At 37.2% G+C, this 27,829-nt stretch overlaps 1 long non-coding RNA gene and 1 other non-coding gene across 3 annotated transcripts; both read left to right on the top strand.

Annotated features, from left to right (window-relative positions):
* Nucleotides 1-250: 250 nt before the first annotated feature.
* Nucleotides 251-19,084, top strand: LOC141902008 (uncharacterized). Of its 2 annotated transcripts, none has more exons than XR_012618879.1 (3): nucleotides 251-2,487; nucleotides 2,619-2,832; nucleotides 18,712-19,084. It is a non-coding gene; the product is annotated as an uncharacterized LOC141902008 (long non-coding RNA). The 2 variants fall into 2 exon arrangements; XR_012618878.1 differs by lacking the exon at nucleotides 18,712-19,084 and adding an exon at nucleotides 3,158-3,430.
* Nucleotides 19,085-26,354: 7,270 nt separating this feature from the next.
* On the top strand, nucleotides 26,355-26,436 carry Trnas-aga (transfer RNA serine (anticodon AGA)). The gene has a single exon. It is a non-coding gene; the product is annotated as a tRNA-Ser (tRNA).
* The last annotated feature ends 1,393 nt before the right edge of the window (nucleotides 26,437-27,829 follow it).

Raw genomic sequence — 27,829 nt, forward strand, 5'->3', positions numbered from 1 at the left:
ACAGCTGCAACTATTACTATCTGAGTTCATGATTGAACGTTGACCAATCCCCCTCTGGACTAGCATAGTCGTTTCAAGGTGTAATATCTTTAAATCGGTCTTATAATCATGGCTATCAAAATGGGTTTCTTGCTTGTGCTTCTTTCTGGCTGTGTAAATTCTCACTAAATAGGAAAAGTGATCATTTACGTAAAATCAGAAATACGCAAAGACTAGTCTTTATGAATTTTTGGTAAAATTGATGAAGTTATTGAGAAACCAACCACAAATCGGCCAGATAAAGCCATTCCCGGGTGGGTAACTGCGTGACAGAATTGGAGAATATTTAGCGTATTATAGCACACTGTCGTGTGGATGTCGTTCACCTTAACAAACGCCGCGATCACGAGGAGACGATTTGGCCTGGGCCAAATTGGCACGGATCAGGCTCGAGCCAAATTTGGACCGTGCCTAATTAGTGAACGCGCTCACACGAAAACCACTCACTCGCTGCTGAACAACGTTTAAAACAGGGAGGTGGACCCGCCTCCCTGTTCAAACTAAGCTAAGTGAGTCATTTCCGGAACCAGTTGCAATTCTAACCAATCATTTGTCCCGTGCTAAAATTTGGCTCAGGCCTGGTCCGACGTTTTTGGTTCGATCGCGGCTGATGTACCACCGCAGGTACACTAGGATCGTAGTGCGACGGAGATCACTGTGGAAACAAAACTTCCGGGTCTGGGTGAAGGGTGTCGGTGACCTGTTTTAAGGAGACCTGTTTAACCGCAAAAACAATCAAAAATCGGCCATATTGATTGATTTTTTTTAACATTCCCACGTGGTCAATACTTAGTATAATAGGTTTTTCACTCGTATCATGATTGCACTCATTAAAAACCGTTCGGTTCGTTGACCCAACCCACTCAAAAGCCACGTGTGTTGACATTTCTGAATCAGAAATCGATCGATCGAGTTGTACATTTGAATGCTCTGCTCGCGAAATATGAATAAATATGCTCCGTTCATTAACCGGATTGATTAAAATTACTGGGATTGATACATGTTGGAGTATAAAATTTGCCGGGGTAATACTATCGAAAAATGTAAAGCGCTCTGAGCAGCCTGGCTGGATTTAGCGCTATATAAGACACATATTATTGTTATTATACTATATCATTGATTATTGAGTGGTGCAAGAGTTTGTTTTTCTGCAAATCTACATCAATCTGAATGCGTTTAAGTGAGGTCATTTGCCTCGAGGTTTTGATTAATCTCTTTCGATTTTTTGCTTTTAAATATCAATGAGTCGCTGTGATGGAAATTTGTATATTATGATCATTGATCTTGTTCGCTATATTTGCTAGTTGATGTTATTGTCTGAGACATCATGATCATTCCCAAATGGCAAAAATGCATAATTATGATCAATCAGTTCGCACAACTGATGATTATTTCATGACAGGTGGAAAATTGTTCGTGACTTGAAATCAACGGTCCATCGATCATCATTGACAGTTTCAATGTTGTTTTTGAAGTCTCACTGAGCAAGTGCCACTTTATTAAGACGTGGACATTCATCAAGGGATGCTGCATGTTGACTATTTGAAAAAAGGATAGATCATCGATTTATCAACATCGGCCGATTTTTACTGGGGGACTGTGGTCTGGTTTTATAGACTGGTGTTAACTTTAATCCAGGGGTTAACACAATTCATTTTCAGTTGAGTAAATCCTGTTAATACCAGTCTAAAAAACTGACTCTGATTCCAACCGACTTAAATTAATAAGTTACCATGAACCTTAAATTGTAATCATTAGGTCGAATAGGCCACGTAGATATCGACAGTTGTGTCTATGAATTAATTAATTGTCATTTCATGATAATTCCTGAAAACGTCACATCATGAAGTCAGTCGCTCGCTATAGACTATAATCAGTATTCTTAGACCTGTAGTAGTCTAATTTTGAACAAATAAAAATTATTTAATTTAAGAGATTGGCCTTCACATTAGATAACGTGTTTAATGGTTGGTGTTAGATAATAATAAACCGATAATGGTTTTTATAACAGCTTTCAAAATTATATCATATTAGTAGTCGCAAATACCTGCTATTATACGTCGATGTTTTTCCTCCTTTTGGAAATAGAAAGATTACGAGCCTAATTCGTTATTCTATATTTCAAAAATGCAAGAGACTGTGTTGGTACTGGAGGATGTGCGATGCTGATTTATCCATTGTACGTGAATAAGATAGCATTGATTTGAATCCAATTATGGTTATGTAATAAAAGGTTTTCAACAGTATGTCGGTGGGATGTTACCAGATAATGGTTTTTTATAATTCAAATTTCTAAAATTGATCACCGCTTTTCAGTCATTCTTGGAATTCACGTATTGTAAAATCAGCTGTTGTTTCATATGAATTACATCTATGTGTGTTGTAGTCTGGAATCTACTTGAAATATGGCTATAGACCCGATAATAATGTTCAGCCCATGACCATATGGTGAGCATCTGCATGAATTAAGAATTCAGATAATTCATAAAATAGTCTGCTGTATGATCTAAAAGGGAAGATAAATAAAAAGTTAAATTCAATCGCAAGCAAACTATGGTGTTTATCAATTTGTCTTTCAGCACAATTGACGAATCAAACATGGATATTAGAATCTAACACAATTAATGGAAAACATCAAAGAGCCTGATCTGAATCTTGCGGCAAGGGCATTAAAATGAGATCTGCTGTTTATTTAATGTCATCTGTCAAAACAAAGTGGCTCTGGTCGACTGGTGGCCATTGTAACCGAAATCAATTGCAAATTTGTAGCTCATAAAATGTTCTATGGTTGTGGTGAGTTTCAGGGTCACTGGTTTCAGCATATTGGTTTCAGGGGACGTTGAATATTGAGATTGTCAGATTGTTTAGCATTTCAAACCATTTTCCCAAGTTGGCATGGTGTCCCTGGACCCCTAGTCATTAGTTCTGCTCTTTAGTTCACAATTGTTTCTATCATGCGACCACGTAGTTTTTTTTTTGTTTTAAATTGAGGCAAGCTGTAACACGTAACGCATGCGGCCAGTTTAGATGCCATTTCCTAGATCATATCCTCCGTATTTATTGTTACCACTCATTTTATTTCATTCAAGGTCTTGATCCAGTTCTGTGTATATTTCAGATCGAATGAATGGTCATTCGGAAGGTAATCATAATATATACTGGTTTTCGGCTATTGCACACTGATCTTAAAGATGAAATCATCATACACACTCGCTTTATTATAAAATTTCACTGGAATTCAGTCTTAGGCCCAAAAAAAAGATGTCTTGTTTCTCATGATTTTGAAATCCCGCCCGCATCGGAAAAATCATCGGCATAGCGATAAAAATAAAGTCCGCCCTCCCGCATCATAGCTCGAAAATAAATTTGTTTTTTATAGAAATTAAAATCCGCCCGCCCGCATTGATATAATACGCATATCGTCATCTTTTTATCATTTTATTTCTCTATGAACGTATCGAGAAAAATGGATCGTATAAATATCATCGGCACCACAATGGTGACTCGAACCCATATCAACGGAGTCGGTTACCGTAGGCCTAAATGTCAAATGCCAAGGTCGCTGTGGAGCTTGATTTCTGGCGTGATTCTTATTTCGAAGCGATTTCTCTTGGTAAAATGTGGTGCTAATAGCGTCCAAGATGTTGCTATCTGTTCAAATAGTATTCCAAAAGGAGCCAATACTACGTTGGCCAATTCTACAAGTATCTCCAGAGTCAACAGTGATGGAACTTTTCGAAAATGCGTTGGCCGGTTCTTACTCAAACTTGACAGTTAGTGAAGAAATGCGTGACGTTCACGAGAAGTATATAGAGTGTCCAGATTTACTGAAAGCCGATATTTCTAGGACCGTAGAAGGTGTTGCAATGGATTTTCAGGATTCACCAATCATTTTCAGGATTAAGCAGTGATTTTCCAGTTAAATAAAAATAAAAAACTACCTCCCGCATCTGAAGAAAATATGTCAGAGGGATATTTTTATTGATATAATAAAAATAAAAAGACACCTCCCGCATCTCCAAAAAAATTCAAACAGTTCTTTTTATTTCTACTTTTTTTTTTTAAAGTACATAAAAATAAAAACCGCCCGCCCTCGTCATGGTAAAAAACAAAAGTGTGATGAGAAACAAGGCATCTTTTTTTTGGCCTTATCATCTGGCATAGTTGTTGGTGTCACCTCACCTTTCGCATGACCCTAATTAGTGTCATCGGTAGCAATCGAGAATGGCACGATGACGACGACTAATCATCATTTGAATGTCTTGTTCAGACATTTGTCTCTGTTAGTTACGGAAAAAACTACACGATATCAACACTAGTTTAACGCATTGGAAAAAGCTGAACCTGTCAATAAAAAATTGTGATAATTATCCGTCGAATGCAACAATATCCGGGTGAGATGACCCCCTGATGAACCTTAAATGGGCATGTCATTGCCAGGCTAATTGTTCAACACGTCCGGTATCCATGCTGCATGAATGAATGTTAAGTTTCAATGTAATTAACCGAAAATGATTTGGTTCTTTGAGTAATTCTTTTACATGTCACATCCAGTGATTGCCCGAGAAATGCGATATAGTACCGCATCCCCTAGACATATTAACCCTTCCCAACTCATATCCCATTTCCAAATTTATATCGTTTTTGGAGAATGTTTTTTTTAAGTATATATTCATTTTGGTTTTGTTTTCCTACGTTTACGTTTTACTATACAAGTAAACCTATCATTACCTACCAATATAGTCGAGATCCTATGGGTTGAATTAGTGTTTTCTATCATATGGTTATAGCATGCTATTGCATCAGCGAGCCTATTTGACAGCTTTCGTATGAAAGCATTTGTAATTCATTTTCAAAATACAGATACACCAGGGACACCAGAATCATGTTCTTATTATTTTCTAACACGAGTAGTATGATAGAAACGACAACATTCGGGGGATATCAATTATGTTCTGTGTTCTTGGATTAAAATCTGTGTTTTCCTCACAAATTTGGAATACTTTGAGGAATTATTGTGTTTGTTGCTGCGGATGATAACAACGACGTGGACGTCAATGTAATGGATATGGATAATTTCTAAAAGTTAATCGAATATGGATTTGTTGCCGGCAATGTGTTCAAATAAAATATACTGCTGATTTGGTAAAGCGTGGGGAAAAAGAGCAGGAGTCCAGGATCAGTCAATGGAGTAGTGTAATAACTGTATGCCTGCAGGGGCGGATCCAGAAATTTGAGCAGAGAGGGGGGTCAATCTCAGTGTTTCCCAGACATCATTTTCTATATTTCAATGAAAAATGCATTCATAAAGATTTATGCATTACATACATTAATTTCTCCCAGACGCCAAAAAGCAATCGATAAATATTTGAACTGTGGTTAGTTTCGTCATTAATGATTGATATCATTATCCGAAGAGTGGGGGTCGAGACCCCCTAACCCCCTCCCCCTCTTGGATCTGCCCCTGACCTGTCCATAAAACTGGGTATTGTAAGGTTCTAACCCGATGGCATCTTGTTTACCCGTCAGTACCATAGCAATAGACTTTGAATTTCTCGTCATTTGATTATCGTGCACAATAAAAGCTTTGATGATAATACATCACATGAAAGGTTTTATATTACAATTGAAAGTTTGCTTTTGATTTTATTTTAGAATTGATCATTTTAAGGTATAACCTTCCGATTTGACCTTGACCTTGTGCCAAATATATCCACAGACCGTACTTGATAACAACTTCAAAACATACGCTATTCAAGTGCAAACTGGTGTGATTTCAAATACGTCATTACAGCTGATATAAATTTACAAATATTTTCTCGGGTGTTATCGATTTTCATTTAATGCGGATAACTTTCATAATCGATTATCTCTGCTGGTGGTTTCGCTTTTCAAGTCAACAGACGTTGTTTACAGGATTCGAGACATAAAAAATTGTCACTGAAATACAAACACGCACCTACGCACACCTCTCTCATTTCATACATCCATCCATGATCAGGAATTCTGAGATATACTTCGACGATTTGTGTCAGTAGTTCAGATCCAATTTTGCACTTTACGAACGATACCGGTACGGATATATATTTTGTCATTCCGACTTGTGGGTCACAATATTGTCAGCGACATCTGATAAGAAAAAATATTGTATATATTTGGTCTAAGTCGTGAATGAACGAAATGAAAAACAGTTCTTCTAAAAACCAGTGTTTTAATGCTGAACCACCGTGGATGATTCGCTACACGTGTGATCCGGGTGACCAGCTGTAACAAACACGCGAAATAGATGTTCACACGTGTAACATACGTTCGTGTAAAGACGATTTGATACATGTTTTCAATGAATAACCATTCATCTTAAATATCGGGAATTGGTTAGTTACGTTTTTGGCCAGAATATGGGATGAGTCCTTGATATTTTACCTAAACGACCAGGGCCCAGTCACACAAACGAATTCAACTCCAAAATGGATGAAAAAAAAATTGAAAAAAGAAATCAAGTCGATTTACGTAAGACATAAACTGTTTTTGTGAAACTGAGCCCAGGCATTTTGTTGAACCATTGTATAGTAGGCCTACTACCTATTGTTTGCTATATGACGCTTATCATTCACTCAATACTTTATTTGGCTAGAAACTTTGAGCGGCAATTCAAAGCAGGTGGATTAATACGTTATAGGTATCGAATTCTGTACATGAGTCCATAAACGGTTCTACGCATAATGATTAATGATTTCTGGGGTGGGTGTGGATTTATGCACTAACTATAAGACACCTCTGCTGTAACAGATGTCGGTCTAGTCCTACGATCCTGGATTAGGATTTTGCATTCACAAACAAATGAAATATGTGTATATTTTATATATTCCCAGGCATAATCAAACAACGCATGTATAAATCTCGCTAAATAGCTCACTGATAGCTCAGTGAACCAATATAAGAAATTAGGATGCCTTTTTATTAAAATATCTAAACGAAGAAAGTTCGGGCTTTCGAACCGTAGTTACCGTTAGAAAATAAATCATCTCTGTATAATGTTTAACTTATAACACATCCTTTTTCCATACTCTTATTCTGCAGTCGTCAGTATTCTGCCATCTGAAAAACTATTGTGAACTAATGTTTCCCATCAGACCAGTTTGTATGTGATGAGTAATAAATATATACTATACTATCCTATGCTAAACATAGACAATCTCGTTTACAATCATGTTTGCGTTAGATAGAATCATATTTATTTGATTGTCGTATCAGAGTTATTCGTTATATCAGTGTTTTCGGCGACCGAGGTCACGTCACTTTCACTGTGCACGCGGGCTGACAAACGCCTTCAAGTGAAATACCGCGAAACATTCATTTTTTTCACACAGCGACAATGATCAACTTGTCTTTCACAAAACGTGCTCCGGTGACCGGGTGAACTGAAGAAAGTGGTCATTGGGTCGCCTTTTGGGATCTACTTTCTTTTCAATGTTCATTTTTAATGTTTGGGTGCTATGGGAGGTTATGAGTTCGTTTCTATGACCTCTGTCTTGTCGCCGTAGGTTTTTCACAGAAGTTGCAATTAGTTGCCGCCCGGGCATGGAACTACGCGGTCACATGTTACATATATATATATATGTATATATATATATATATATATATATATATATATATATATATATATATATATATATATATATATATATATATATATATATATATATATATATATATATATATATATATATATATATATATATATATATATATATATATATATATATATATATATATATATATATATATATATATATATATATATATATATATATATATATATATATATATATATATATATATATATATATATATATATATATATATATATATATATATATATATATATATATATATATATATCGGGACACGTTTTTGCAAATTCAAAATTCTCGTAAGTCAAGGTCTTTTTCTGGAAAACCCTTGAAAGAAGAGACTTGGTGTTCATTGCTTTTTCACTTCAGTTCATCACAGACGAAAGATCACGTGACCACAACAAAACATGACGAGCCACGTATACAACAGTATGTTTTATGGTTGAACTATGTACAAAGTTCACGGGTTATCAAGGTGACGCTCGGATGATGAATAGGTTAGAATTGATATAATCCGATCTTGCGAATTTAGGTTCAATCTGTACTTTTGTCGTTTTAAAACGCGTTGGGCGTGAATTGAATATTTGCGGAAACAAAACGATGTGACGTCCGTATACAGATCGATATTTGAACGTCTTGAAGGTTATACGATGACTCGATAAAGTGGTCACCGGAGACAAATAGATCCACAGATCAAAATTGTATGTCCATGATTTTGAAGGTTACTTTGTAAAAGTCGGATGTCTCATGCTAGAACTTGCACTTATGTATATTCATACATAGTTCAGTATGATAGTCGAGATAATTGATTTCAATTCATTTTTATGAAAAAATAGCACGCATTCGAATGGATGACGCATTTTTTTACGATATGTCAATCTGTTTTTAGCGGAAACCTGATATTTGAACTCTCTCTCTCTCTCTCTTTCTCTTTCTCTATCATTGTCATAGAAAATTCAATTCACTTTTGAGAAAGCTATATTCGTTCACAGACTAAACTAGTGCGTAGATACCTCCGCTGACAATTCCCAAGAAACGGTGACTTTGTCCTAGAATGATCGACTATCTTATCTGTAACGATGCAAATTTTACCAAAAACTGAGGTATAGATAAAAATAGGACAGCCAGAAAAAATGTTATCACATGTTGTTTGCTCACTTACTACAACTCAATTAACCGGTACTTATTATATATTTGTCTCTCAAATTCTTTCTGTAAATGTTTATGACGTGAAAGCGTAATACGTATTTTGCATTTGAAGTCTGTCCCTCTATAACAAAAAAGACGATGAGTTATTATCACTTTACGGCGAAATATAATTCAGGATAAAACATCTTCCACAACTACTATTCATTTTCCAGAATGTTTCGTATAATCCGGAAAACAGTTGAAACTGTTCTATCGGACGTGAACCAGACATTTCGTGCAAAAACGAATAATCCACATATTTGGTAAACATCGACTTTGTGACTGCCGCGTGGGTAATTAATTATCTAGTATTTATCAATAAAATGGTATACATCGATGTTCAGTGTTTTTGAATGACACGTTGATTTCGAGTGCATACGAATAAAATATGAACTAAATGGTACGACACTTTCGACATGGTAATTCGGTGCGTTTCTGGCTAATCGTGAATATTATTTTTGACGCCGTAAAAACCGTTTTAATAATGTTTACATATGTTTATGCGTTATTCAAGGGTTTCTGTACTACATAATCGATCTTGGCGTTTCAAAATGAAATTTACAATATTTTGGTGTTTATTTTGTAATTAAATGTATTTCTTGACTCTTATTTCATATTTGATGAATTTTGATACTTATTTATGAGAGGATATGCCACTACGCCATCAATATATCGGACTAGACGAGTCACCGGCGATATATTCAAGTTAATTATCTACATATTCAAATTCAAAGTAACTTTATCGATTATTGTTACTATATTTCATTTATATCATATCATTTATTGTCGGCAGTATTAAACAGTGTTTTATTTTTCGAGACGTCAATAAACTTTCAAGTTCTATTTCAAATGGGTGCCTCTGAAGTATTAGCTAAAATATTGGCATGTAGATGCACTGGGAACAGAATTCTACATTTGTTGATTGTATTTTATCAAATACGTCCTACAAACCCAAATGTCAATTCACTCTTAGTGAATTCAGCCGTTATTAACATATTATATCTTACATACGTAGTTATGTATTTTTTATATGACCTCCATTCCCGAAATGCTGCTTTGCTTTTTAGATATGACTGATTAACAATTGCCCTGTATTGAGAATGATCGGATTATGGTGCACACACAATGTACCGACTAAACCGAAAGAGAATCACGAGCAGTTTCACTTCGGGGAATTACAATATAATGTGAACCATCATTGGTGACATTCTGTTTTTACTATCGTCGATTTAGCATCTGGCAATAAAAGTCACTTTCACTAGTTATTTGTTCATCAACTATATTCCTGTTATTCATATAAAATGTGTCGATAAAATTATTTATTCGCAGTGCCTAATGTTAGGCTCCAGGGCCCTGTTTTGTTCTAGGTTAAAATGAGGATTGTCTCTCTTATCTGTTTGATTGGTAGATTGATTTTGAATCGGAAATTGAAGTATAGTTGGGTGATCAGTCGAATTTATATAGTTTCTTTTAAACCAAAGAACAAATTTTGTTGCGGTTCATCCAAACAATCTTCCAACCAGTATGAACCGGAAAGCGACTGATTGGAGATAGTTTTGTGGGCTGGCTTATCTAATACATCGAGATTTTCAAATAACTAAAAGGGTTGAAGATCATATTGTCCATTTTTATAGTGTCAATCTTTTCCCACGTGTAAAAATAGTCCGAAGGGGGTAGGGTTTTAACTTGCATATCCTCGGTTCATCTTTCATTTTATATACCTTCATAACCATATTGGTTCGTGACCATCTCATTTTAGGTTGATAGTCATACGGCAACCGATAGCTTAATCGAGAATACGTGAATACGTTTTCTTTCATTCGAATGAAAATAAGAAATACCTAAAAACCTAGATAAAGTTGGCCGTTCAATCACAGCAGGGCTCGAAAGCTCGATATTTTCCCATGCGTGGTTGATGTCGTGATTCACTTCGTATATGACACCCGTGTTTTTCTTGCCATTTGCGGTTTCATTTTGTGTCAATTGGACGCTTTTTCAGCATTAAGTTTAGTAGTAAAACCGGTCGATTTTTGTCTCATGTATTTTTTTTCTGTTGACTGCTGGCCGTATTTTGTGACATTATTTCTAAACACATGTCATTTATTCAAGTCACCAGTGACCTTGGTGGCAGTGGCAATATCATAAACGCATGTTTCATTACGATAAAACAGCAAAAAGACGTGTTAACTATATTTAATCACTGTATCTTTTTTCGGATTTAAGAATACAGACTTTTACATCGAGAAACAGTATATTTTTTTAAATCCTTAACACAAATCATGATATATGAAACACGAAGATGACAATATGAAGGATATCAATCATATTTTCCGTCAATGAATACCATATATTTTGCAAAAAAAAGTTCTGGTGAGGCCAAAAGTTCGCAAGCAACATAAAGAACTCTCTAAGCAAGCAAATATTACTAAGTTATGAACAATACATACACGCACTATGTTAACTAATGGAGGATCTAAGTACCCCTAAGGCTTTTTGGTTCATTCAGCAAACTGGTTAGGCCACCGATCGGCGGTTTCTAGTGATGTTTGTTTACTTATGCTAATTATAAGCTGACGTAGTTTTAATATGTGAGTGGGTTACTTGTGCCGGTTTTGTTGTTGTGGGGTGTCTCATAGCTACGACCGCGTTCTATCGTATGGGAACATTCCGATCTCGTTAGAATCAAATATCTCCGCTATTCAACATTCCACTATAACGGTATTCATATCACAATGCGGCTTGTATTTTCTATTGGTTTTTATTCAATTATCAAACAGTGAAATTTCGTCGAACTGATAGTCGCCGGTATTGAAATTTCGGATCTTTTCATATTTGATCTGATTCATTAGGTATTTTCCCAGCAAAGTTTGCCGACTGAAATGCGTCAAACGAAATTTCAATGCCCAAAATGCACCAATCTAACCTTCGTGCTTGTGTTTATCAATCAAATATGTGTGTAATCTATATAACCAAAATCAGCGAGATGCAATTCATTTCCGACATTTTTATCGCTCGATCGCTGTTGGGTTCAAATTCAAAATTTCAATCTTTTTCATTCATTCTTTCAACCCTATAAATAAATCTTTGTCTCATTTGAAATTCGCAAAATTGACCAAAATAATCTCCTTCTTGATTATTTTCACCAGGAAACGCCAATATATGAACTTTCTGATTGAGTATCTCAAAACTTTGCCTAAGAAAATCTGAATTCGACATACATTTATACATAAGAGAAAACACAAAAATCGAACGTCTTTTCATCTCGGAGTATGTCGTTAGACAAATGACATGAATTATCATTTGTAGTACATTATATACATTCAAATAATGTTAGATTTTTATCACCAGCCCCTGGAACAGCGCCCGACATCTGACTTCTAGAATTGAATTTAAATCAAATGACGGCCCCGTGGATTCGGTTATATAGCGCATTGAGTCTAGACACACGATGATAATATAGGGCGAATTTTAATGATAGATGGCTTTTTGTGCAATATAAATGAAGCGCAGGCGGGTCATACACAAAAAAGCAGCTGGTTTTGCATTAGATACAGAGAATTGTATAATTTCGGTCGTCATTACTAGTTTATACATCACGGATCCCAGAAAGTAATTTTCCTGAAACCGGCCAGTCAAGACACGGAAATGTGCTTCGATATCAGATTTGTCGTTGTATTATTTGTTTTTTCTTCTTCTTGCATTTTTTAACAGAACATTCACTGCAGGTTGGTTAATTCTGAATGACATTTTCTGACGTATCTGTTAGATAAATATGAGTGTCGCGAATGTCAATTGTCGTATTTCCATTTGCCTGCGCAGTATTGACGGGTCATGTTTTTCATTTGATTCCCACGCAAAACACAACCGATAGTAGAAATTGAATATCTCGTTGCCGTTACACACAGCAACTGCTGCCGTCTACCGGTGACATTTTACCACCGTCTGGACATGTGTGTGTTGAGGCACTGTGGGAACTGTGTCAAACACGAATAAGTGGGGGACGTGGTGTTCTGTACAGTGGCGCCGTCTACCACCTGTTGGCATTGGTGACAACAGACGAAGGGAAACCTTCAAGCTGTTTAAATATATAAATTTCATGAATGAATGTGTGGAGATAACAATATAATATTAGTATATGTCGATATCTAAAATGAAAAAATCGCGATAACTGATCAGGTGATATGGAGTCTGGTAAATTATACTGTATCGGTGACGCCTTCAAACAAATACCCAGCAATAAATTCAGCGGCGCGAAATCTAGTAACGGAATCTACGACAGCAGGCTCATGGAAAAAAGCAAACTTCGGCCCTCACGAGAACATTTTAGCATTCTAGTGCTTCCATAAGCACTGAACCACTGAAGACTTTTGACAGTTCTATTGTAAGCGAACGGTCTTCTCGTAGTTTTTTGCCGTCTGAGTCGGTGACAGCCAAGAAGACAACTAGGCCTATACTAATTAGTTATGTATTTCTAATGTATGTGCTGGGCATGGGTTAAAAAGTTCTTCGTCGTCAAAGAACGCCTACGCGAATTTGCAGAGGACTACTAGTATTGTGTATTGCTTGCAGCTGTCACACGCCGAGCACTGTAATGTTACCGCGCCTTGTTCGATATCGCCACCGACGGATATGTTCCCTAGCCAATATAAAAATGTCATTAATCAATGAATCAAAACTCTCTGCCAGCTGCTGGTAGGGGTATTCTGGCGCGAGACATTAGGCAAAACAAAATTGTTGCCAACCAAAGGGGGATGCCTGATGAGTATACCTCACATCTTCACGCACTTTATATCCCCCTCCCCACTAGAAACACTACTTGATATTTTCATTCAATTCATTTTCGAATATGATTTTTACCACTCTAGCCGCCCGATGATGATTTTCTTCGAATATTGTCATTTTACATTTTTCGATGAACCTGGTTTGTTTTTCCATGGTCGACGAATCCATTGATGTTTTACGACATTATACGTAGTAATTATCTTCTAGTTTGGGTATTCTCAACGCATAAAAACCTGATCAAAAGAAATTGCATGATGTATAAAAATGTTACCGAATTTCCCACGGTGAACGATTGCTCGGAATGTTCCACCGTTTCGCCTGTTCCAGACAATTGGAAATTTTTTGGCGCTGATTCAACGCTTGGTTTGTTTAGTAAACAAACCCCTCGCAGCGCGAATAAATATCGTGGGTGTAAGATCGGTATACGCTTGCGCGTACATAGAGGCGTTTCCTGTATAATGCGCGGGAAATGTTCTTCCCGCCAATACGGCTCGCTTCATTGAGAGATTACAACTCATCTGTTTGTCGGAAAACACCACGGTCGCCCGTGGTTACAACGGCCGTAGTTGCTGTTGACAAAATAATGAAATATTCAGTGGTCGAGAAGACTGTGGGAACGTGATCTTGCGTTCAGAGCCAAGAAGAATTGTTCTGTCAAAAATACTTCGCTTCTCGATTCACTGTGCATTTCGATAGCGCTAATTCTCCTTTGATTCTCTAGCGTAATGGACCCATGTTCTAATACGTTTCGCCGGTAAATGGGCATGTAAACGTGTATCGCGGTATTTTGATCGTGGAAATCCGCGAGTTCGCGCTTTCCCAGATCGCAATTTGTTTCGTATATTTTATGAGAAAAACCATTTCTAATCTCACACTGTAAGAAAAAGTTGTAGGTTACGTCTCGCACTCATCATTATACAGTTTAGGTGGAATCTCTGTGGGCGGATTGTTTGAATCTATTTTTTGCTCGTCGGGGAAATATGATGTTGGAACACGTACAGGAATGTCATCCCAATTCATCTGTCATTGAATCTCGTCTACTGTTACGTTGTCGGTGTCGGTGTCGGTGACGTCATTGCTACGCGTGATATTGTTCGCAGTAGGAATAGAATAAGGATGTTTACATCGAATAGATCTTCACTTCGAACGATGACGCATTAATTGGGATCAGATTTTGAGGGTTTTTTCTTGGTCGAAATCTTGGCTGTCAGAAGTGCCTTCTCTATATTCATTTGTTGTTATCCTAGTCATATAAATTTTTCCTAATCAACTTTTAATTACTGAATGTTCCCCTTATTATAAATTCATGACTGGTCTGAGTTTGAATGTAGAATAGGTTAATTTTGAGTCAACTGATGTATTGATAGATGACTCGGATGTTGACAGAGATTAAAGATTTTACTGCTGTGTAGAGCATCAATTATCCGCTAGATTAGTAATTATGACGTGTCACCGTTGTTTGAACCCGAGTTGATCGGTCATTTCAAAACTTGCAACCCAACACATGATTGTTTCCGTTCTACACCGTTCTGTTTCAAATCAGAATGAATCGTGCGATGAAACTCGACGGTTGCAACTATAATCCCGAGATTATTCAGTTACATCGTTTACATCTTTGAATTGGGAACTTTCTCACATCTGTCAAGTTAAGCAAGCAACAGACCATTTACTCGAATAATTTGTTCTGAGATTTGCGGTTGTTTGCCTCTGTGTTTATTGTCACTTTGATATTTGGGAAGAAGTAGTGAAGCGGAAAGTCCTTGGGCCACGAATTCCACTGTTAAAACATTTACAAAAACCAAGTTGATACCCACATCAAACAGTCAAATAGCAAACAAGAAACCTTCATTAATTTACTAACACATTATGTCGCAATGTTATTATAAGGATGTACACTGTGTTTCTAGTTTCTCGCACGATTCGCTTCACTGTAAGACGAGCTTTGAAAAATTAATTATGCCTGTGACATGAAGATATTTACGTATGCATGTATTCTATCGCCGCATCCTCGGTGTCCATCTGTCAATTTAATCTTGTTACAGTTTACAAATACGTATAACGACAGTTCCGACAAGGACAATATGCGACATTGTCCTGAGCCATTTGAAATTGTCTGCACTATACGCAGAAAGCGAAAGTTCAGTCTATTATTGGCCGGCCGTTTTTTATTTCTTTTCTATATTAGATTTGGGAACCACCGTAGTTCGTTTGTCCGCCCACGCTATGACAGCAATACGACGCGACGGTGGAATTTGATGCAGACTTCGTATTTCCATAATTTCTGTTCCCAATTGAATAATGCATGAAGACTTCACAACGACAACATCTGCGTGTTGTTATGTCGCTATTTCGTTAGTAGGATTCCCGATATAGGATTGTTCTTTTCTGTCTGTCGATATATCTGTAATCAAAAATACATAATAGATAATTGACCATTAGTTATAATAGTACATCTGTCTGGTGAAAATCTGTGTCGATCTTTTATCTAGAAAAAAAGGATGTGTACTACGTCATACGTCCCAGATTTTAGCTGAATGTACTAAAATCTTCATTCATTCGGTACCGGTTTCTATTTTGAAACTTTTTCATTTGTCTGATCCTGTAAAGCAGTTTGCGATGTTTTGTGAATTAAAAGACCAAAGGTTTGCGTATGAAGCGTTTCGACGCACGTAAAACAGGCAAACATCTAAAGTGATCACCGGTAGTTATAGACAAGATCTGATTATAAATAGGGATATACATGTATTTCAACTCGATTTAAATCTTATATAAGGATTAATGGTTAACGATTTATATTCGAAATACTGATTCAGTAAATTATTCCAATAGAGATGGCAGTCATCCCCCAGTGTAAAGAGCATTGGGACACGAATAATTTGTATGTTTCATGATTATCCAGTATTTGCAAGATATGGGTGTGCGTGGTTGATATTTTAGCGTAAATGACACGCACAATATTTAACCCAAGTGATTGTTAATAGTATATGATAGTTGTATTTACTACGGAGTGGTATTTCAGGAATTTACACTAATCATTCGCGCCATGACACGGTTGACTTAGATTAAAAATAACTCATAGCTTGACGGAATTTCGCTCGAAGTGTCGCATTCCGGTGTTTTAAAAGACATACCACGCTGTCGCTGTGGTGCTGCTGTACACAGGTCAGCCGGTCTAGTGATTTCCAGACTAGTCTTGTCCAGACGAACACCGACCGAAATGAATAAAACCGAAGTCCGTGCCATTCCCCACACCTGTAGTTCACATCGTCTGGTCGGCTGGTTTTAGTTTTCTTTTGACGTGCATACACAATTTAACATTGGTTAAACATGTTACATTCGGAAATGTGTTGAGGGTGGTTTTAATCTCTCAGTTCAATAAAGCCATCGAAATTTTTATCCACACATAAAACAGAAAAAAACCAACCCGACGATGGAACACATCGCTGCGATTGATTCATAGGCGTGGGCTAAAACATATACATAATCGTGTTATTCGCATTGTCATTGTAGGTTAACATTTACATATTCATTCACTATCCCATATCGAAAATTATGAAATCAGATATCAACCGAAGAAGTAGCATTATTTACGTAACTCGTTAGATAATGCTACATATCATTTAGCACTTCGGATTCTGCCAAGATATTATCGACAACGGGCTTTAGAAAACGTTAGCACATGACACACTTAAAAAGAAATTATTACACAATCTATCTAAAGCTATATTTCCAGCCCGCATTTTATTTTACAATCAATACCCATGTAAAAAAAATGTCCATCCACATACACGGTCTTAGTAAAAAATACAACCCGGAATTTCATATATTCGCATTAAATGAATTGCGTGCATTTTAATCGTGTCTCGATTACATAAATAATTACGTTGCTATTCAGGATAATATTTCAACAATATCGGCATCATTTTTGGATATATATTTTTTGCACGCCTGTGAATGTTAGAAGTAATTGAATCACCATGATTGGCTATAGGATATCTATTATTACACCTGAAACGAGTATACGTACTATCATATATACACATTTCGGTCCGCCTATCGATATTAATTACTGGAGTATCGGAATAATTTACGTGATGCAATATTTGTGGTAGGCTGTGGACATATACCGTACACTTTTTGAATATGACATTCAGTATTTTGACTTTTTGGTGACGGATAATCCAGTTATTTGTGGGATTTTAAGTAATCGATTGAAAAACCACTCAACCAGATTATCAAGTGTCTTTCAATAATAAGGCAGTAATGGGACTAAGCGGAGTGTCTCAAATCAATGAATTAGCTCCATGGGTTCCGATTTTCATGAAACTGTTGAAGTCGATGTCTGTAATTCTGCGGATTCTGCGGATTATATGCATAATCCTTACTACTGTGGTCAGCTATTCATACAATGAAACATCCAAATTTACATGCATTCCGTGATTACAACCCGATTAGAATAAATATCAAGCATCGCTTAGCACACGAACTCACACCTCGTTAATGGAGAAATCTGAAATTTAGATCATTCTACTACCTGCACGCCGTGCTTGCTAGATACGAGGCTAAAAAGCAACTTTTTTCATATGTCAAAATAGATGTAACAATAAAACTAACTTGAAAGTTTATTGACGCCTTGAGAAATAACCCATTTATTGCATTATGTTGTCGACAATAAATGATGTAATATGAATCATATCATTTTAAAGATCAATACAGTTATTTTGATTTTGAATATATCGATAATTAAATTGAATTGACCGGCAACCAGTCTAGCCCAGATATATTGATGACGTAGTGTACATCCTCTTAAAATGATTATCAAAATTTATCAAAAATGTAAGAAGTGTTTTTGAATATATTTGATGACAAAATAAACGCCAAAATTCACAATAATTGTTATTGTGAAACGCCAAATATCGATGACGTATAGAGCACATCGACTCATACAGAACTCCTTAAATAACGCATTGTATTAATGCATATGAACATTATTGTAACGGTTTTTACGGCGTCAAAAAATGTATCACATAAATGCAATGAATCAGATTTTCTTTTTTCATTCAAATAGTACTTTTTGTCGAAATCGACCATAGGCAGGGTCCGAGTCTGCGTCGATGAAGCTGCCTAACACGGAGTGCAAAACGATAAACTCGAATCAAATGTATCCATGCATAACCATTCGACATACAACACAAGATTAACGTCACCTTGCATTCGTTTTTGGATAACGGTATATCAAATAGCAGTCCGAAACTGGTGCTATCCGAAATCGATCGCATTATATTCCAAGAGCCGTCACTTTCAATTGATGATATGAGACAATTTTTGTCTGACTTTTCTCGGAAATGGTGATGAATGAGACCGACAAACTAAGTCTGGACGAGTTGACCCTTATATGGTATCAGAAAATGGGTTAATTGCTATATCGTGCCGGACATTAATGGTGGGATTTATGGTATACTCGCAACAGTCTCAAGTGTCAATTGGGAATATCGATCCTGTCTGTACCAGACAAGAATCAGTAATCATAGAACATCCGGTATCCTGTAGGCCATTGTAACGGCTCTATACATATTGAACAAAATTCGATCATGCAGCGTGTGACACCGTTTTAGATATGAAAATCTCAAAAATTAAGAAAATGCTTTTGTTGTTGCAACTTCTTATCCTATTTTACGTATTTACCTAAGCTCCAACGGTGAAATTCAAAGTGCGTTATCTTCGGTTCCACAACGACATACTGTATGATTTACATTTTAAATCTGTGTGTATGACCAGCGTACTTGGTAACCTATGAAATTCTTATCTGAATACCATGATATTGTGGATAATAGGTGTCCAAATGTTATGTTCATGATGCATTTGGGGTTGAAACTTATTCATATATATACATTATAGTACAACGAATAGCTCATAAAGCCGTGGGCCTGTTTCCAAACCATAGAAATGACGTATAGCATTCTGCTTTTTTCATGAGAATGGTTTTGTTTTCGATGATCAACTTAAATCTACACTGCCTCTAACTTTACTTTACTTTACTTCGAGGGTTTATAAAAAATTAAAAAACTGCTGATCATGCAACGATCGAAACTACGTTAGGTCATTTTTTTACTCTAGGTATATATATTCTCATAAACTCTGAGCTGAAACTTTAGATGTTGAGTATGGGGTGTCTCCATAGATAAATCCGAATATTCTAGAAGTCATTGTCTGTATATTTTGTACATTACAAATAAATGAAGGAACACAATAAATCGGTGTCTTAAAAATCTTCAAAACTTCTCTCATAGGATTAGGATTTCTCTCATTCGTTTTTGTCTCATTTGCGTTCAAGTTTGTGCAAAACTCCCAGACAAGTACAGACGGACGCAGTCTCGGTGACAAATCGGTGATATATACATATATACTTACTGGCAGCAGGGAAGTATTAGCGCTCGGATGCATGGATTCTGTCTGTACCAGAGATACCTGGACAACTCCAGACTGATTGATGGGATTCACAACCCCTTGTCAGTGCGGAAGTGTCTACAAGGACATCCGCACATCTCACGTAGAAAAAATAGCAACGACATCAGTTACTAGCCAAAGCCATCGAGTACGTAAAACATAAATCTGTGATGGCTATATATTCGGAGTTCATTAATGTCTAGATCCACAGTGGCTTTAATTTTACCTTTTCATTTGTGAATGTTTTCTTTTTAAATGTTTTTAGAGGAGACAAAAGGGTACACATGTCTCAATACAGTTTCATCGTGTAATGTTTTGAAAAGCGACAAGCGAAAATATCGACTTGTTGGCGCTGTCTAAACGGTACAGTTGATCGGATTCATCAGCAACTGCAGCCAATATTCCTCACTCCTCCCAGGGACTTGCATTAACCTTCCAGGGACCGGCAGTTAGGAAAAACGTATTGTATGCAATTTATATCATCATGATCATAATAAAATGCGTTTTTCAAATTTACGATATCCCTCAATCGAAATATAGGAAATCGACACACAGATGGCGCGTATTTGTTTATTTTTTCATTCAATTTTGCTTTCACATAGTATGTGGGTTCAGTCCCCGATTCGGCCTTTTTCTACATTTCACGTATATGTTCTCATATATTCAAACTTCTATCGTTGTCCTGTCTAGTAAACTATATGAGTGTAAGTAAACACGCAGTTTGGAGACACATTCGTTGGCCAGTGTTAGTCATTGGTTCTTATTTATCTCATTGGCGGGGGTGTACAACATATGGCGGACATGCAAATATCTACGTATATTGACATTCGCCAACTGATATTGATGGCGATATATCATGTACCCTAAAATAAACAATCGATTCAATGATGATTGAATGATTATGGAGCTGTTGCTTTGTCGTCTTCACTAGACTAAAAGAGTGATTTTAAATTGGCTTCAACCACTCAGCTACGGGCGTATAAACTCTTGTTTGTGCTTCAATCTATCTGTTGCATCGACGTTTATCTAGATGCTTTGATAGAGCTCAATTCGTCAGTAGCTTTTTAAAGGCAGATCCCATCATCGAAAGGATACCGTACAACATGTTAGGCCTCTATGTAGATGTGCCTACAGCAGGCCCTATAGTCGCATTGATGCGAACTATGTCAACTTGGGTGGTGATAGACGCAATAGCGCTGGGGTGTTGCCAAGGTGCGCGTGATCTCCAAGACTTCGACCGCTTGACCGTTCACAATAGTTCAACCCACGAGGATCCATGACTGACAACTGTCGGTCTGTCGGTCAATGCTGAGATCTGGCTGAGTGTCTTTTGGTTAGAGTTCGCGTATTGAAGTACACAATCTGTAAAAGGTCGCTTATTGTCCAAAGTGCGACATTGATGTTAGTTTGATTTTCACTAATCAATGTATTTATCCCACGCCATGCATGGACTCTGTCCATGATTTATCCCACGCCATGCATCCAGACCATGGCCATTCAGATTCATTTACTAGATACGTTACTAGTAAGTGAATCCTGCATATTCCTCGCCCATTAAATGTATTTTAAGAAAGCAAAAACGCTGTCCAAACTATGAATTTGTTATGTTAGTTTTTCTAGTGGATTAATTGATCTTTCTGCGGTCACAGCGGTGACTTAATTATCACTGACCTTAAGATTCCGACTAAATGAGATGAAACAGAACTTCTGGTCTGCGAGAAATGAGGGGAGGAATAAGTCGAGAATATCGTTCATTATTTCACTCTTAGTCAATTTGCTCATTTTAGACCCAGATAACTCACTTTTTCATATGAGTATTTCTTAAACAACGACCAGTACAGTTTATTGGGTTTGTATCGATAATCTTAATGTCTTGATATCTGAACTAAATTCTGACCAAAACTGTCAATGATATATGGTTTATGGCGATGTGTGTATAATTGGCAGTTAATACCTGTTGTTTACCGTTAGGAATGTAATCAAGAAACCCCTATGTGAACCCGGTGCATGCATGACCGCGGTCCGTGCATGTCGGCGGTCGTTCGTACCACGCCACGTACATAATATAGTCATTTTCGAGTGAAACAAAACATTTAGGTGCAGTTATGCCCACTATCAATTGGATAATGTCAAGCGGATCATGTCTCATTTCTTATATGACTGTCGTTGTATTACGATTTCAACGTGTTTCGTCCAAGAAAATGTAAATAACGAGGGCGGATAATATAGATTATTGAATTGAATTGAATTGAATTGAATTGGCGTCGCTGCCTCTGTGTGTTTGTGAATCAAAACAATGATTGATAATTGGGTCGATTTGTCATTTTTTCTAAATTTCCCGCACCTGTGTTCAGCGCTGAATGCATTGTATAATACATTTGAATGCCTGTAATAACTAGATTAAAGAACTCGATATTGAATGAAACACCCAACTCATAGGATTGTTGAAGATGAAATCAGTGAATTTGGACTTCAGAGGTTTTATTTGACACGTAACATTCAGTATGACCATGGACGTCATGGTTATGACGTTTAGACAATTTGCATACGAGACATTCGTACCAGCTAACCCCGCAACAGGTTTTGGCCACTAACATGTGGGCGATAGCCCAGGCAACCGTTGCGCTCTGTAGACAAAACGAGTTTATTTGACGTAGAAATCCGTAAATATCTTACGCGTTCGCCACCGTTGTGTTGACCATTGAATTCGCATTCCTGAGACGAATTATCCAGTTGTTTACGTATTTTGACGTTATAATGATCATTCAAAATACCACATTTCAATTGACCGTTGGTTAAACGTTCAACCCCGTGACTGGTATGGCACATTTATCGGACTCACCCGCTCCTGCTGTTGAGTTTGTTTTTCACTGATCGGCGTCAACATATTATGACGGGGTCATGACGGTTGCGACAACAACGGTTGTTAATTACGCTGTTTATTATGTTCAACCATTGACATTTCCATGGTTTTACTTTAATCAGACGTGATTTTAAGGTGATGACAAACAATGCGCTACTCATTTTCATGAAATCGAAAACATACATTAACGTATCAAAAAACGGGCAGACAAAATATTAGCCCGAGATATTCTAATGAAATATACGATAAGAATCATTCCGCATGTAATATCTGATTAAGAATCTGCGGTATAACGACCTTTGGATTTTGCACTTGATATTGATCCAAAGAGACGGGTGGTCTAAACTAGTTTATAAACGTCCATGGTTTAAATAATAGAACATTTTTTTTCATTCCATCTGGCACGAACATCTTGTATATATGTACTTTCAATGATTGGAATTAATTGATTAATAGCTTGGTCTAATAAACGGTTTTATTTTTGGTGGCGAAATCACTTTATTGATTTGCTGGTCTCATTAAGTACATTCGTATATCGATGTCTAGGTATCTTCTGGGAGAAGGTAAACATGGGTCTTACATTAGACAATGTATGGATGTTTTTAATTGATACCTTTTATAATCTAATAAGAAATATGTTAAATTCAGCATTTCCGAAGAGTAGGATGGCGACGGTAAAAAATCGCAAGGGACGTTGGGCTAAAATGTCAATGAAACGTTCGCCTTACGATACCCGATGTTCTAAAGAGGCCTTCAAATTGGAGAAAATTAACAGCCGAAGTTGATCGCTTTACAAGGACGGGTGGTGGGTGGGATGTTTTAAGACAAAGAATCGTCTGGAAAGGGGATGAAGAACCATCACTATCTTGAAACGAGAATATGTGAATGGCATTTGGGAATAGAGACGCCAATACGTCATTAGTGGAGCGACGAATGGGCTAAAAATTCACTCCTGCAATCTATTGATGTGAGTATTGCACAGTTATGCGCACATCGATTGCTTCGAAACATCGTCATGAATGGAAGGAGTGTTCATTCATAAAATCACTGCTTGGCTGTTTACGTATTGCAGCCAACACCCTGTTTTCTTTTTAACAAATGTTTCGTGCACTGCTGCTTGTGACACAATTCGAATTTTTGTCGCAGTGACATTCGACATTTCGAACATAATCACACGCCCTAAAGCTCATTCACTGTTCCAAGGGTAACCGCGGTTCGAATATAATCTTTTTGTCTAACAGTTAGACATCTTTAAAAGGTCACTCTCAGATTTGGAATCTATTCATATCATATTGTTGTCCTCGTTCCACTCAGGTTTCATTTCTGCAGTCGCAATTTCTGTCAATGTACTAACATGTCAATAAACCATTGGTTTACATCTTATATTCAGAAATGTGTTGATTATCATTTATTTCGTCATCAAAATAATTCGATTTTACATAATATTTATAAAAAGCAAGCATTGGTGACAGTAACCTGGATGGTGGTTTAATTGGACTCATCTACAGAATGGAGCAAGAAAGACCCCAATCCAAAAGGCTCGAAGTTGGGCAGCTTTGAGTTGGGTTAAGATCATAATATAATCGACATATATCTATATATGTCACTATCTCATCTACATTACAAAGAAGTCACGGACAGCTGCTGCAATAGTCCAAATTCAGAATATAATCCAGTTGATGTATACATTAATCATTGATTTAAAAGACACAAAATATCAGTAGTATCGCCTGTCTGATCAGTTTCATCATACTTAGAAACCTAAATAACAAAATAATTGATTGATCAAATGATATCATGCAATATAGAAAACGAAGATTTTCTTTACCCCTTCGGAAAATCCCGTACTGTCATCCCGGTGATGAAAACTGTAGTTATACATGCATTATTCTAATGGCACCGGCACGTGCGTGACATTTGAAAACCTGCACGGGGTTATTTGATGAAGAATGAAATGAAACAGATTGCGTGGAAGTTTAGTGCGTTCATGTGAAGGACATTGTGGTTATAAATTAAGGGTTCTGAAGTAATCAGATTCCAAGATTCTATTTCTGCAAGACAAGCAGGTTTCTCAATGATAGAAATTTGATAAACATGCGTACGCAAACCCCCAAAATGTGTATGTTAATGATGTATTTTAGAACATCCTCTTAATGTAAATCGTGGTCTGTTCTATAAGATGGAATTTGAGAAACTTCTGAAATTTCCCGCGTCGCCACATCGTATGTTAACCTGGAAATTTAATACAATTTGCACAGTTATCAGCTGAAGAGGAACCGCGATATTTGCTGCTAAGCAACTCGCAGCTCTACAGACGACGAAAGTCGCGATGGATTTGGCGCTGTGCCAGCAATCAGCCTCCGTATCCGCTCAGACGACAAGTATCTGGCTTCGTGCCAAAGACACAGCGCAACAGACAGACGATAATCCCGTGTCGGGGCAGTGACAGCGCGGAATTGTTAACCAGTGTACGTCACCGTATCGTCTCGTTTTAACCCAAATACAGACATCCCCGAAGTGTCATATAATTCAACAAATGTGAGAATCTCATTCAATCAGTCAGCGATCTTTCACACGTCTGTTATTTTTCTTTCAATCTACATTTCCGTATCAAAGGACGATTCGGCAGACGCTGAAATTATTCAAACTACGTAATTCGTTTTAGATTCCATGATTTACCGGAAGGTATATATCGACAAAATAATCGACCGGTGCCGAAAAAAATTCACGCCTCCTCGGCTTGAAAAACAATCGCTTCCGGCAAACTATACATGGGTTAAATTCTTGTAGGGGAAATTGAACGTTGAAATAAGTATTTAAAAAGACAAAACACCGACACAGTAACCACCCTCGTATCACCTTCGCAACGAGGTGAAGGGATTTGGTGACTGCTGTAGCTCTTATAATTATATACATGTATTACCTCGATGCATCTCATCAGTAGCATATCACCAAAAGCAAATATTCGAGTTTGTTTGATCGCAAAACGATTACGCATCGGTAGCTGAAGCGATTCACCTGCGTGGATCTGCAAGTGTGCATTTTGTCATCTCGGCCTTGATAACATCCTTGACCGAGTATAAGCGCTCTTGGGGTCAATTCGCGCTACTTTCTATGAAACCAGGTATTCTACGCGTTTCTTTTAGTAAATGTGCTAACTCAGGCACTTTTAATAAAGAGCGTTCAAATAGAGAAACAGAAACTCTCATGCCCTTTAGGCGTTGCGTCCAAGAAGAAGCGGAAGTTAGCCTTCGCAAGATAATCGCTTTCTAGCGCATACAACTGAAAGTGTCCACCAGCCGACCTCCAACACCTGATGCACCGCGAATAGACTTGATGGCCATAATGCATTTAAATCTAAAATTGTTAACCACATTTTGACAGGTTACCTATAAGCATACGTTTTCGTGGCCGAGTGGTTAAGGCGATGGACTAGAAATCCATTGGGATCTTCCCGCGCAGGTTCGAATCCTGCCGACAACGCTATACCTTTTTGGAAGGAAATTCGCGTGGTTAGAAATGACATGAAAGCGCTTTTTCATTCAGAAAATGTTTTTGATTGTAAGCTGAGAGTTTTCAGATTTTGCTCAGGGTGTTATCGATCGAACACACGTTAGGTAACATTTCCCCGTGCACATGAATGGGTGTGTCACATCCAAAGCCCCAGGGTAACTGCCGAAGAAACACTCAGATCTATACATCCCTCAGAAGGTACGCCACCTCATTGGTACTATACGATAGAATTATCATTTCTAAATCAGTAACCTTCAAATTGTTCGCTCAGACAACACTTTGACATTTCAGAATTAATACAGATTTTTTAAAACTCTGGAAAATGAACCAACCAACCATGGCTCGTAACCTAACTGGCGGCTTTTTATGTCATCTGTCCAAACTCTTGGATATAAGAATCTATATATGTCCTACATATGTACACGTGATGAGATATCGACGACAGTAAAAATATGGGTTCCATAGTTTGAACACGATGACAGTTTTCTTGAATTGTTGCCAATCCATAGTACCAGTTGCCAAGATACCCTGGAGCCTGTCGGTGTCACAAAAGGAGTGTTTAGTAAAACATGTCGAAATGCATTGACATAGTATTATGGGTAAGATGGAATTCTAAAACTTATGCCTGTAATATCTACAATGCCCCTATCTACTCCACAACAAGTCTTAGATTTCAATCAATTATTCAAATATTTCCCACTATGAACTAATCAAACTAAAGATGTTTAACAAAGATAGATTTGTCTCCAATGCATTATTGTTAGGTGTTTGATCCCCAGTGTCGTAAAAATATCATCGTCATGTCACAGGAACTGATGAGTTACCGTACATGTGTATTCTATATGTAATACTTTTCTTCTTGATCATTTGATATCATCTGGATTTACCGTCGGTGTTTCTAAAAATAGCCCCAATTGCTATTGTTGAAGATGTCCCCAAGGAGTATGCCACGAAACAAAATCAAATCGATACGACGAGCTTTAACTTCACATCCGCGACGTTTCCGAGTCGGTTTTGGCTTCCACGATACAAAAGTTCGTCTACTGCTACGCACATGTAGATGCAAACGAAAATTTCTAATCCCCTTTGATAGGGAATTTGCGAACGTGGTTCATTCCATAGCATAAAAACTGCAAGAATAAAAACTATACGTCGATCCTGACAGCAGTCGATGATTGCCTTTAACCTTTCAGTCTCAATCCGTTCACTGATGCATAAATGAATCAGTGACATTCAAACAGGACGATGCGCCACATGACCTTTACCGATATTCTTTAGATGATGATTGTGTTTCACGTCGTGCTATGGCGGATTTGCAGCGCTTGGCAATCCAGAGCCGCCGCCGCCATCTGCGTAGGTTTGA

This window comes from Tubulanus polymorphus, chromosome 3, assembly GCF_964204645.1.
Source record: "Tubulanus polymorphus chromosome 3, tnTubPoly1.2, whole genome shotgun sequence".
Classification (NCBI taxonomy): Eukaryota; Metazoa; Nemertea; class Palaeonemertea; order Tubulaniformes; family Tubulanidae; genus Tubulanus; species Tubulanus polymorphus.